The 14,157-nt window shown below is 41.1% G+C and overlaps 1 protein-coding gene across 14 annotated transcripts in view; it reads left to right on the forward strand.

The window, feature by feature from the left end:
- RERE (arginine-glutamic acid dipeptide repeats) overlaps positions 1-14,157 on the forward strand; it is a 466,431-nt gene that overhangs the window by 104,143 nt on the left and 348,131 nt on the right. For 4 of the 14 annotated variants that reach the window (XM_063720082.1, XM_063720086.1, XM_063720107.1 and 1 more), the window contains exon 1: positions 12,877-13,280. The exons of 9 other annotated variants lie outside the window; for them this stretch is intronic. The gene's annotated coding sequence lies outside the window, so the exon portion shown is untranslated. Of the gene's footprint in view, positions 1-5,705; positions 5,781-6,291; positions 6,417-12,876; positions 13,281-14,157 lie in introns of those variants that run through there. One more of the 14 variants, XM_054556899.1, reaches the window with a different exon arrangement.

The following is a 14,157-nucleotide window of genomic DNA, read 5'->3' on the forward strand; positions in this document are numbered from 1 at the left end:
TCTGGGCTCAACAATCCTCCTGCCTCAGTCTCCTGAGTAGCTGAGATTATAGGCATGCACTACTACACCTGGCTAATTTTTGTATTTTTTGTAGAGACAAGGTTTTGTCATGTTTTCCAGACTGGTCCTGAGCTCTTGAGCTCAAGCGATCTGCCTGCCGTGGCCTCCCAAAGTGCTGGGATTACAGATATGAGCCTTCTTGCCAGCCTGTCACCTTTTATATATCTTCTACTTTCTCCTCGTCCTCTTCCTTCTCATTGTGGTAATATCACCATTTGTGGTTAAATCAGTATTGAATGTTTATATTATTATTATCATTAAGACAGAGTTTCGCTCTTGTTGCCCAGGCTGGAATGCAATGGTGCAATCTTGGCTTACCAAAACCTATGCCTCCTGGGTTCAAGCGATTCTCCTGCCTTAGCCTCCCCAGTAGCACGGATTACAGGCGCCTGCCACCACGCCTGGCTAATTTTGTATTTTTAGTAGAGATGGGGTTTCACCATGTTGGTCAGGCTGGTCTCGAACTCCTGACCTCAGGTGATCTGCCCGCCTCGGCCTCCCAAAGTGTTGGGATTACAGGCGTGAGCCACCGCACCCAGCCAAATGTTTATATTATTATAGGCATGTATATATTGTTATAGCTTAAAACAAATATTGTGGGCCGGGCGTGGTGGCTCACGCCTGTAATCCCGGCACTTTGGGAGGCCGAGACGGGCAGATCATAAGTCCAAGAGATTGAGAGCATCCTGGCGAACATGGTGAAACCCCATCTCTACTAAAAATACAAAAATCAGCCAGGCGTGGTGGCATGTGCCTGTAGTCCCAGCTACTCAGGAGGCTGAGGCAGGAGAATCGCTTGAACCCAGGAGGCAGAGGTTGCAGTGAGCCAGGATCACGCCACTGCATTCCAGCTTGGCGACAGAGTGAGACTCCGTCTCAAAAAAAAAATTGTGGTATGATTGAATTACATTTCTTGTACAACTTCTTTCCTGGAATTAATAATTGTCTCTGTTTTGATTCTTTGTTTTGTTTTGTATGACCCTGTCTCTAAATCACCCTTAAATTTTCCAACATAACTATTTAAACTACCCTCAATGTAATGGAAAATATTAATCCATAGATCAGCCTTGGTGCTATCCTCCTGGTACCATTGCCTCATTTTGGTGTCTAGATCTGCCACTGAGTTGTTGGAAGACTTCCCTTTCATATGACTCTGAGATCATTTTTCATGGGTTCTTGGTTGGTTCCCTCTATTGTTTGTGAAGTATTTTCCTGAGAAGGATGCATGAGAAGTAAATGTTTTGAGGCTGTGTGTGTCTGAAAATGTCTTTATTTTATACTCATCCTTGATTATCTCACAGTTTGGCCGGGTATAGAATTGTAGGTTGGAGACTATTTTCCTCAAAATTTTGAAGGCATTACTCTATTGTCTTCCAATTTTCAGGAAAGAAGCCAGAGCATAATACAGAGTACACTCAACTGAAAGCCAGTATGGGCCTTTTAGGATGAGTTGTTACTTGAATGATGCCCCTTGGAAAGATAAAGTTATTAGAGTGATGTCTTCTGAACCATAAGGGAAAAGATAAAGTTGAGAGAATTTCATTTTACTCCTATCTGTTAAATGGCAGTAGTTCAATCCTCTCTAGAGATATTGTGGAAATAAATATTTAAAAATTTAAAGGTAGCAAGAAAATTACTTCTTGGGGTGAATGGCAAACTTTGTGGTAATAGCCATTTATGTTTGTATTTTAAAGCACTTTATCATGATAGGATTTTTCCAATCACTACCCTTTAAAAGCCAAATGAATTTTAAATTCATGTGATATGTGTATTTTAATATTAATATTTGGATACTTTTGGCTTAAAGTTTTTATAAGATAACGTTTAATTCCATTTAAAATGGAGTCCACAATGAAAAAGCCTCATTTTGATTGCCTGTGTAAGCTAAATATAAAGAATGGAATCAGAAAATTATAATTTTTGAAATAAAATACCTTTAGTGTTAGGTATGTTAAGACTGTTTAGCACTGTAGTTGAAGTTTGCAATTATTATTATTATTATTATCATCATCATTATTTTTGAGACAGAGTTTCACTCTTGTTGCCCAGGCTGGAGTTCAGTGGTACAATCTCGGCTTCCTGCAGACTCTGCCTCCCAGGTTCAAGTGGTTCTCCTGCCTCAGCCTCCCAAGTAGCTGGGACTACAGGTGCCTGCCATCACGCCCAGCTAATTTTTGTATTTTTAGTAGAGATGGGGTTTCACCATGTTGGAGAGGCTGGTCTCGAACTCCTGACCTCAGGTGATCTGCCCGCCTCAGCCTCCCAAAGTGCTAGGATTATAGACGTGAGCCACTGTGCCTGACCAAAGTTTTTAATTATTAAAATTTTTTTTCTTAAAAGCAGAAACCAACCATTTTGTTAGGGATAAAACATTTTTAAAGTTAATCTGCCTTTTTTGCAAGAATTTGCATTCAAGCAAGAGTGTCATTTTTACATTTGATTTTAATAATTAATATTAGTATAATGATTAAAATAGAGGTAATCAATAGAAAACTTGTATAAAATGGCAAGCACCAATTCTTAACCCACTGCTAATTGTTTCTAGGAGGTTGTCTTAGCATTGGTTACTATGGTTTTTCCTTAGCCTTTATAAATTACCACAAAAGACAAACTGTTCCTCCTCCAGTTACTAAATTAGTTCCTATTTAATGTTGAAAGGTATCTTGCAAGATTTATGATTCAGATTTTATAACAAGTCTTATTTTAAGATAATGTGCTTTTCTAGTTATATGGATACCTTTTTGGCCTTTTCCCTAGGGACATTAATCCTTGGCTGGAAAGAATAAACTGTAGTCCTCCATAGCAGCTGACTGCAAACTGCAACCATGACGCCTTAGGCTGTTAAAACAAACATTTCTCAACCTTATAGCACAGACTTCCTGTTTTTAAAGCTTTTCTGACCTTCCTGAGAAAAAGACCAATATAGCTATGGTTACATCCTGTGGTTTTTTTTTTGTTTTATTTTGTTTTTCATTAAAAAAAAAAATTCATTGAATTTTTCTAAAGCCCTTGAGTATAAAAGTGATTAATGCACCAAAAAATGTAAATAGCACAGGGCTCATGTCTGATCTTTGCTAGGCCTTCAATAAAAGATAATAGAACCAGGTCGGCTTTTAATGCGTCTCTGTTTGTTCAATGTCTGCTACAATTGGAATGTCAGGAAAATCTCACATTAAAGGACCTGCCCTATTCTGGAGAGATTGTGAAGGAAGCATTTGGCAGTCATTTCCTTTCACTTAAGAGAATGAACATGCTTTACATTATAATCGTTTAAACATACCAGAGTCAGCTGATAGGGCTCTCATATTCACTGTAGAGTCAGCTTGCTCTGAAGATTGGAGGGGATGATCAATGTTTAGATTTTATTGTTGGAATTAATCAGATGATGTAAACGTTAGAAGTTAGCCTGTGCGTTCCTTTGTACTCACTCAGTTGCTGTTTCCTGCAGCCCGAGTATTTGCTCTTTTAGTTAAAATTAAACTCCAGAATGTATGTTCAGCATTTGTCTTTATGACAGTCTCACTCACTTCTAATCCCTTCAAAAGAAAACACAAGAAACCACCCTGTCTTGTGCAGATCAAACATTCTCGAATCTGTGGCTTTTTTGTTTTAGCCAATGTATTATATAATGTTTGAGTGTATATTTTTAACTGGAGTCTTCTGGCATTTTCTAGAGAGCAGTTATTGGCTTTTAGGCAGGCAGTTCCTGGATCTGTAATGCTACCTCTGATGTTGAGACTGGCAAATGGTACTCATTTAATTTTTTGAAACATTTAAATGTATGTATTTTTTTCTGAAATACACGTGTGTAATTTTATTTTAAAATATTTTCATTTATTGGCAGCATAATACTAGAGAAAACATGTCCTAATAATAAAGGGCAAAATTATATTTTGAATTTGTGTACATTATTTTAGTAAGTCATACAATTATCTGTCTGGTTAATATTTTGAATTCTTAGGATATTGATTCCAGTTGTGGTTTTGAGTTATCCTTAAGATTACTTCCAATACATTTGGCTGGATCTCTACACTGATTTTATCATATATCATCAGTTCAAAATGCATGAGGGGCCTCATTTTAAACATCCCATTGAGGCCCTGCATCCCTGAGCTCTTTCTTCCACAAAACTCTCTTTGTTTTTAAATCTGTAAAACCCTTTTCCAAACGAGAAATTTCTCTTCTTAACCCTGCTTTGGCTTTTCAATGTATCACTCTATTGGAATTTAATAATTTGATCTACACAGTCTGAGATCTCTAGTGAGTTTTGAAATAAAAATGAAAATGGCTTTAAACATATTTAAAGCATATGCTATCTAAGAGGTCTTGCTCTCTGTCTGAAATTGGTTTAAGGCTACATCCATGAGACGGCTGCACACTTCCAAAAACTAAAACCTCCAGGCCTGACCTTCGATTGATGACTAATGTCATAACGGTTTGCTGTGATGCCCACGGGAGCCTAGTGGAAAGTTGTATTTTTTGTTTTCTGGAATATATTTTTATAATGCTGATAATGTATTTCATGAAATAATACTTTAAATACTTATTAGCAGTTTATCACTCCTTTTTTTTGTTTGTTTGAGACAGAGTCGCACTGTGTCACCCAGGCTGGAGTGCAGTGGCTTGATCTGGGCTCACAGCAGCCTCCGCCTCCCAGGTTCAAGCAATTCTCCTGCCTCAGCCTCCCGAGTAGCTGGGATTATAGGCATGCGCCACCATGCCCAGCTAATTTTTGTAATTTTAATAGAGATGGGGTGTTGCCATGTTGGTCAGGCTGGTTTCAAACTCCTGGCCTTAAGTGATCCACCCGCCTTGGCCTCCCAAAGTGCTGGGATTACAGGTGTAAGCTACTGTGCCTGGCCTGTCACTCTTAAATATGCTTTTGGGACTATGGCCGGGCATGGTGGCTCACGCCTGTAATCCCAGCACTTTGGGAGGCTGAGGTGGGCGGATCAAGAGGTCAGGAGGTTGAGACCGTCCTGGCTAACACGGTGAACCCCGTCTCTACTAAAAATACAAAAAATTAGCCGGGCGTGGTGGGCACCTGTAGTCCCAGCTACTGAGGAGGCTGAGGCAGGAGAATGGCGTTAACCTGGTAGGCGGAGCTTGCAGTGAGCCCAGATCATGCTACTGCACATCAGCCTGGGTGACAGAGCGAGACTCCGTCTCAAAAAACAAACAAACAAACAAAAAACATGTATCTATGTTTGGGACTATGTTGGAAAGTAAAACATGAAGGAAAGTTGTAACTAATGCCCAACCTTAATGTTGTACCTATGTTATTTCACTTTAAAGTGTGCTATTCAGAGTTTTACTAAAGGCCAGTCTGTCTTGGGCTTTTTTTTTTTCTTTTTATAATCTGATGTTATTTCTAGTTATTTTTCAAAAGTATATTACGTAGATTGCAACAGTATTTATCTAGAAATTAACTCAGACATTTTATTACTAAATATAAAAGAGTAAATACTTATTAAGATTATGGCAATACCAGACATAAAAACTCACTAATCTAATACTCATGGAGTATTTAGCTAATTATTGTAACATTATTTTAATGTGTTTATGATTCTCTGTGTCTTTTTCTGTGGATGTAATTATCACCAACCTAATTGATTTAATATTTTATATTTCTGTTCCTTAGCATTTTTACCTGCAAAGAAGCATATGTGGCTAATAGATCATTAAATACTGGCTGAATGGACAGTGATATAAATGGATAGGTAATTAGGAAAGTTATTTTAAAAATTTATATTAATATATGCCTGACTTTGATTTGCATTTAAGACTTGTGAACTGTGGATTAGATGATAGTTATCTATTACCAAAATAAAATAATATGAATCAGTAGTACTGAAAGCTAAGAGGTATTTTATATTTTAATGTGCTAATTCTGATTTCATATACGTTTTAGAATACAAGTCATATTAGAAAGGGCATGCTCTTAATACTTACACCAGGGCAACAGATGTATCCTGGGACTGGGTTGGGGAAACTAGGACTTAGGTGGAAGCACATTTTGATTTGGTTTGGGATTGAGAGTGTCTGTGGAATGCCATTATGGTGGAACCCACAGGGCATTTGCACATGTGGGCCCCTTGCTAAGAAGCAAGCTCAGCTGGAAAAATCAAATTTTGGAATCACACACACAGAAGCAGCTTGAGAGTGGACCTCTTCACTGAGAGATGGCCGAATGTGATAAGAGGAGGCTTGACAGGGACTACTTGTATTTAGGAGGAGTCATGGAAAGAAAGAGAGAATCGCCAGAAAGGTGGGAGATCCAGGAGAGTGCATAATCCAAAACCAAACCAACAAAAACCAGAATAAGAGTATGGGAACAGGACCAGGACCCACGGCTGGTAAGAGTATAAGTTGTACAGCTTTTGGATGGCTGTTTGACTCTCTCTGAAAGAGTGCATATTCATTGAACTAGGGATTCCTTCACTGTAGAAATACATGTATGCACAAAGAAGTTTGTTGTAGCACTGTTTATAAGAGTAAACAATGTGAAAAAGACTCAATAAGGGGCTTGTTATATAATAATTATGGGACTCCCACACTGTTCAGTTCTTTGCAGTTATAAACAGGAATGGGATGTTAATGGTCTGCTGTAAAGTGAGAGAAGTGACTTGCTGTATAACATAAAAGTGGGATTTCATCTTTGTGACAAAAAATCAACAAGTGAACCCTCAGACAAATGAATACATAAGTTTTTATGTATATGTGCATGCTTTTGTACATATGTTCTAGAGAAGAGCCTGGTAAACCTTCAGCCTGTTAAGTGGAATTGCTTGGCTTTTCTGTAGGAACATATACTCTAAAAAAAAATCTACAAGGGAGCTGGGTGCAGTGGCTCACCTGTAATCTTAGCACTTTGGGAGGCCGAGGTGGGTGGATTGCTTGAGCTCAGGAGTTCAAGACTAACGTGGGCAACATAGTGAGACCCTGTCTCAATAAAAGAAAAAAAAAATGAAAAAATCTAAAAGAGCTTCAAGAATTTTATATTTTTCTTTTTTCTTTTAAAAACTCTAGAGTTGCCAGGCATAGTGGCTCATGCCTGTAATCCCAGCACTTTGGGAGGCCAAGGCGGGCGGATCATGAGGTCAGGAGATCGAGACCATCCTGGCTAACACAGTGAAACACCGTCTCTACTAAAAAAATACAAAAAAAAAAAAATAGCTGGGTGTGGTGGCGGGCACCTGTAGTCCCAGCTACTCGGGAGGCTGAGGCAGGAGAATGGTGTGAACCCAGGAGGTGGAGCTTGCAGTGAGCCGAGATTGCACCACTGCACTCCAACCTGGGTGACAGAGCGAGATTCTGTCTCAAAAAAAACCAAAAAAACAAAAAAACAAACTCTAGAGTTTTTGTTGTCTAGTGACATTTTGGTGAGTTGAAAAAGCAAAAGAAGTAGATAGTTTGCTTAAAATTGTAACTCCATGTATTAGTATGTTTTCATGCTGCTGATAAAGACATACCAGAGACTAGGAAGAAAGAGGTTTAGTGGACTCACAGTTCCACGTGGCTGGAGAGGCCTCACAATCATGGTGGAAGGCAAAGAAGAGCAAGTCACATCTTCTATGGATGACAGCAGGCAAAGAGATGGAGAGGTTGTGCAGGGAGACTCCCATTTTTAAAACCATCAGATTGGCTGGGTTCAGTGGCTCATGCCTGTAATTCCAGCACTTTTGGAGGCTGAGGTGGGTGGATCCAGTGAGGTCAGGAGTTCGAGACCAGCTGGCCAACATGGTAAAACACCATCTCTACTAAAAATAGAAAATTAACTGGGTGTGGTGGCACGCACCTGTAGTCCCAGCTACTTGGGAGGCTGAGACAGGAGAATTGCTTGAACCTGGGAGGTGGAGGTTGTGGTGAGCGGAGGTTGTGGTGAGCTGAGATCATGCCACTGCACTCCAGCCTGGGGGTCAGAGTGAGACTCCGCCTCAAAACAAAAACAAAAACAAAAACAGAAACAAAAAAACAACCATCAGATGTCGTGAGACTTATTCACTATGATGAAAACAGCATGGGAAAGACCCGCCCCCATGATTCAGTTATCTCCAACCGGGTCCTTCCCACAACATGTGGGAATTATGGGAGCTACAAGATGAGATTTGGGTGGGGACAAAGAGCCAAACCATATCCCTCCATATTCTGTATAGGACAGTAGTTTCCTCTTACCCTTGGGAATGTGTTCCAAGGCCCCAGTGGGTTCCTGAAACTGGATAGTACTGAACCCTGTTTTTACTATTTTCCTACACATACCTACCTATGATAAAATTTAATTTATAAGGAAAATTAAATTATCAATAATAAGAACAATTATAACAATACATTGTAATGAAAATTATATGAATGTGGCCTCTCAAAGTATCTTACTGTACCTTTGTCACCTATTTTTGAACTGTAGTTGACTGAGGGTAACTGAAGCCTTGGAAAGCGAAACTGTGGATAAAAGTGGAGTACTGTGATACAAATCAAATCCTCTCCACCCTAGCATCCTATGTGGACATAGCTAACTGGTACTAATACAACCCTGGATTCAGTCACTGTTTGCTTGATGACTTTGGGATGTACTTTTGACATTTTGACATGGGTGAGCTAAATTACTTGGTCTGAATGGTTGTACTGGATAATGCTATAGGAAAGAATGTTGATTGTCTCTAACTTGAGAGTTAGAATTTTGACACTTATTAGTGTTATTAAATGAGTGCTACTGTTTAAACTTTCATGTAAAAATGCAGTTTCCTTGCTGCCTCGGTGGTCTTGGGAAGTGGCCCAAAGTTGCCATCTTTAGAAGATATGGCTATGATTCTTCCTTTGCTGTGACAGAGCAGAGTGGTGGAGAGAGTAAATGCAGGGTGGTTGCTCCAGGTTAAGGGTCTGGAATAATGTGGGTCCTGTTCAGCTATTGCTAAGTTTCCCCTTCACATTTCCCCTGTGGGATGTTTCTGGTCATAGCTTTAATGTTAGTTTAACTAGACTTTCGATTTAATTATAACTGTTAGGATAAAGTCAGATGTCAGCTCACTTGGCTGCATGCTGAGGCCTGTAGAATATAGAGTGCTTTGCTTCCAGCCATATCTGTTGTCTCCTCTCATTATCTGTTAATGGTACTCAACTTGACAGGGTTGTTTTGATAAATGACGGGTGTTATGGAAACCAAGAGCTGGAATTTGTGTGGAATGGAGCTTAGGACAAAGAGAAGCAATGGTGCAGACCAGGCCAGGGAGATAACATGTGGGAACCAAGGAATCCCTTGTGGAATGCTGACAGTCATAATGAGTATTAATTTGGGACGGATGTGGTATATCTAATATTTTTTCATTTATCTTACATAATTATTCTTCCTATTACTTTTTCATGTGGTCATGTGCAAAACACTTGAAAAATTGTAGTTTTTGTTGTAATAACTTTGATTTTTCCTCTTCACAAAGTAATTTACAAACTCATAGTAATGAGGGTTAAAACAAATGTTTCACTTTGAGGAGTACACCCACCATTGAGTTCCTAGGTGGAAAGAGCTCTTTCGAAGGCTTCCATGTCAGGTCTGTTACTTAGAGAAAAAAAAACCTGAAAATAAAGTAAGTTCAGTGTAAAAGGGAGATAAGAATGAACTCCTCTCATTCACAGCAGAATTTGGTAGTGCTTTTGCATTCTGAGAAGCTTTGAAGACAAACTAGTGTACAAAGTACTTTCTAAGTTTTATATTCTGTTGATATTGCTGTGTGTGTGTACAAGATTTAGTCCTCTGTCCAGTTTACCTGTGGCTGTTTGCATATCCCTTAAGGGCTGGCTAATAGGAAGAACTTGGCTTGAATAAACTAGCGATGGCTTCTATACTTCATTAACTCTTAAAAAAAAGTGTAGCTTGGAAATAGGACCCTAGTTAGGATCTCTGTGTTTTTGAGTAACCCCAGGCACAATTATTTATATCTTCATAAAATGGGGATAAAAATCCTCCTTTTTACTAGACTTTTTATTTTTTTTTATTTTTTTTCAGAGACTGAGTCATGTTATGTTGCTGGACTCAAACTCCTAGGCTCAAAGGATCCTCCTGTCTCAGCCTCCTGAGCGGCTGGGACTACAGGCGTGAACCACCACTCTTGGCTTACTAGGCTTTTAAAGGTTACTAGAAGAGATTCTTTTTTTTTTTTTTTTTTTGAGACGGGGTCTCGCTCTGTCACCCAGCCTGGAGTGCATGGCAATCTCAGCTCACTGCAAGCTCCACCTCCCGGGTTCACACCATTCTCCTGCCTTAGCCTCCCTAGTAGCTGGGACTACAGGTGCCCGCCACCACGCCCAGCTAATTTTTTGTATTTTTAGTAAAGACAGGGTTTCACCATGTTAGCCAGGATGGTCTCTATCTCCTGACCTCGTGATCCGCCCGCCTCGGCCTCCCAAAGTGCTGGGATTACAGGCGTGAGCCACCGCATCTGGCCAATAGAAGATATTCTTATATGCCTAGATGTTACTTATTTGAGATAGGCTTCTTTGTGCCAAGAAATGTGCAGAGAATATATGGAGTGAGTAAAGCAGTGTTGTTGACCTCAGTTCATTTATTCATTCAACAGATTTGTGTACCTGACATAAATCTATATGATGAGCAAACATATAGAACCTTCTCTATAGAACTCTATGGAACAGTTTAGAAGGGGCTATGAGTGTTAAAAAAAATCACACCCATGACTTACAAACGGAGATCAATGCTGTGAAGGAGGAACACAGTTCTATGAGAACTTATAACAAAGGAACTTGACCTAGAATGGGATCTCAGGGGAAGCTTCTCTGAAAAAGTGATGTTTGACCTGAGATCTGAAGGAGGCTTTAAACGGTCTGTGAGTGGCTGTTTGGGGCTGCAGGGAGATTATTCCTGCTCTGGTGGGAAGAAGCCTGCTGGCCTGTGGTAGAAATCCCTATACCTGGGGGAAGTGGAAAAACTAGTGTAACTGGAAGGTGGGGGGCTGGGTGCAGGTTGGATTAGCAGCGGGTGCAAGATGAGCACAAAAGAATTTGAGTGGCATAAAATGCTGTCAAAGCATTTAGAATCTCTGAGAGACTAGGTACAGTATGAATTCAGAATAGAGCGGTTTGCTTCTTCTCACCAGCCTTTTCCAACTCAGTATAAACCAGCACTTTTAAAATGGTCTGTAGAAAAGAAAAAAGAAATTCTTTTCAGCCTGTGCCATGTGTCTGGATATAGCTGGTTAGAAAATTGGAAGTGTGTCCAAGTACAGGAGTAGCTTTGTAGCAAGGCTTTAGGATCAATTTCATCTCTGACATATATGGAGTCATCTCATAGCCAATTGGTTATGAAGCAGATTTTCAAGTCACAGGTCCCCCTCAGGATGGTTTCACTGAGGAATGGTGTTTAGTGGAGCTTATAGCAGAGCTAGATTTGCACTACAGACCATCTCTGATTTGTATTGATCACAGCCACCTTTCAGGGTGGCAAAGACATTATGCCTCATCAGCTCTTGCTCTCAGTACATGTGCTGTGTTAGGAGTTTGAGACAGATATTTCTATGTCCTGTAGAATAACTTGATTTGTCTTTAAAGAGAGACCAGCAGTGTTATCTTTAAATAGCAAACATGCATGTGCATGTCTGTTTGGCTATCTGTGGCAACAAAGCAGGACCCCTGGGTTCTATTCAGCCTGGCCCCACCCCCATCTTGTTGAGAGACTATAGGCAAATCACTTTAATCTGTCTAAATTTCTCTATTTATTGGAAAGAGAGTACCTGATAATGCAGCCACTTTACAGGGCCTTGGAAAGTCTAATTAACATTTATGAAGCTATTTGAGAGTTCCATGAAACTTGCCTGGAAGGGGAAAGGTGTAATAGTGAAGACACCAGAAGTAATCATTTAAATTTTCAGCTTGTACCTTTCTAATTTGGGTTGACACTGAGTGAACTTAATATTTAGAATTTGTATTTTATAGGAATACATTTAAAAAATTCCTATACAATGTCTTCTTTGGGAGGACAAAATGATCTTGGCTATCACCACTAGAGAATACATGCTTTAAATGTACTTTAATTTTAATAAAATTTAGCAAGTTGATATATATATTTTTTACCAGACTTAATTGGGGGTGGGTAAGAAATTAGTTTGAAATTAACAGTTGGTAATCTGTTAAGATGCACATAAAAATTGAATTAATGAGGGAGTTTAGAATCTGGTAGCTGGTAGGTTGTATGTTTATTTAAAGCCACATGGTAAGGAATGTGCATTTATTTTGCTTCCTTATTAGATGAATTTCAATCATGCACAATTTAAGCTATGTCTTGTCTAACAGATGGATCTTTATTTACTTGTGGAAAAGGGATTGGTGAGATTTTTAAACAAATGGCTTGTAGAGAATTCTTAATGTGTAAGGAAAACTGGGGTCAGAAGTGTTGTTTGACACGAAACAATGCTGCTTTCTCCCGGTGCATCTTTGAAACAAATGTTTAGCTTGTCTGTGATTGTTGGTTGTTTCATCTGCATTTGTTAGACGTCAGAGGTGGTTGGCATTAATATTCCTGGCAGAAGCAGAGGCAGCTCTAGGATGTGTGAAATGCTGATCACTCACAGGGATGCGCTGCCTCTTTAATATCTTGCTTGCAGATGCATTTTCTAGCTGACCACGCTATTAAGAGCTGCCATCAATCACGCAGGCTCCCAGTTCCGGCTGTCGGAGGGGGAGGGAGGATTGGAGCGGGTGGAGGCTGGCCAAGCAACGAAGGAGATAAAATTGCAGCTGGCATTGTGTGTGCGCGCGCCCGCGGCGGCGGCCAGCAGGGGCGCGCGCGGAGCGGGCTGGGCTCCAGCCCGGGTTTTGCCGGCCGCCGCCGTCGCGGGGAGTCTGCTCTTTCTTTCCCGGCGTCTGGGTCACCGGCATGTGGCAGTGCTGGCCCGGCCTCCCGGGCTGAAGGAGTGCGAGCTGATTGCCGCGGCCGTGGGCAGCAGGCTCGGGCCAGAGCGCCCGCATCCCTAGCCGCGGGCGGGGCCCCGCGCGGCCACCGCCTCCCGGAGCCGCCAAGCCGCCGGGACCTGCGCCCGCGCCGTGGTGCCCTGCGGCCGCTCAGGCCTCCTTTTGTTTTAGCAAGTGCACTTCACTCCCCGAGCCCCCACCTGCCCGCCTGCGCCGCCCCTTTCCGCGGGTCCGGAGTTGGCGGGGCCCTGCGCCGGAGGAGGAGGACCAGGCCCGCAGGCTCAGCTCTCGCCACCAGCGGGCCGCAGGCAAGTGGCCGGCGGCCTCGTGCGTCGAGGGGGACGCGAATCTCGGGCCAGAAAGTTGGACAAGTGCGGGCGGGGGGCTCGGGGTGGGTGCACGGGAGTGTTCCAGCCGACCCTAGAAAGATGGAACTCGGGTGTTCCTAAGAATGATGATGGCTTTCCAGGAACGGGGAGTCGGTATTTGCCGTGTCCCATTGCATTTCTGTTGGTTTCACTAGTTTTTAAGTAGCCCCAAACTCTGGAAATCTCAGTTAAATAAATAAAACAGAAAACATTTTTTTGAGGGGGGAGAGAAAACACTATTTAAAAATATATGTATATGTATTTTAATTTTTTTCTTCTGAAAGGAGAGTGCTTTTGAAGCTGAGCGGAGTATAATGCAGAAGTCGCTCTTTGATCAGAAACTTCATTGCCTTACTGTGGAATAAACTGAAGTTTAAAAATAAAATGAATTTGATGGACTTGATTTGAGGCTACTTAAGTGACAAATGAAATTTTCTTCTTGGACCGAACTACTGTTATTTGGCCAGAGTAGCTAAAATGCGGAGGTAGTCTTGAAGATTGTTTTCCGTTTAAATTGTTAAAAGAATTTTTTTAGTGTGGGGTGCTGTCTTCCTTGTTTGTCCTCTCGTTTACTCAACTCTTGTTTTCTGAAACCGTAGGGAGACCTGCTTGACCACTTTTTGTTTGCTGAGAAGGAAACTCCTGTAATAGCTTACTTTGTTTTACTTGCAGCCCTTAAGCGTCCCTGGCGCACATGTGCCCCGCGCTCTGTGGGCATTGTTTGACTGGAGGCCTCTCAGCCACACGGAAAATCTAAAAAATGGTCTGTGAATGAACACGGGTGTCTACAGAGAAGTTCCATTTTCCCTTTGAAATT

This window comes from Pongo abelii, chromosome 1, assembly GCF_028885655.2.
Source record: "Pongo abelii isolate AG06213 chromosome 1, NHGRI_mPonAbe1-v2.0_pri, whole genome shotgun sequence".
In the NCBI taxonomy this organism is placed as follows: Eukaryota; Metazoa; Chordata; class Mammalia; order Primates; family Hominidae; genus Pongo; species Pongo abelii.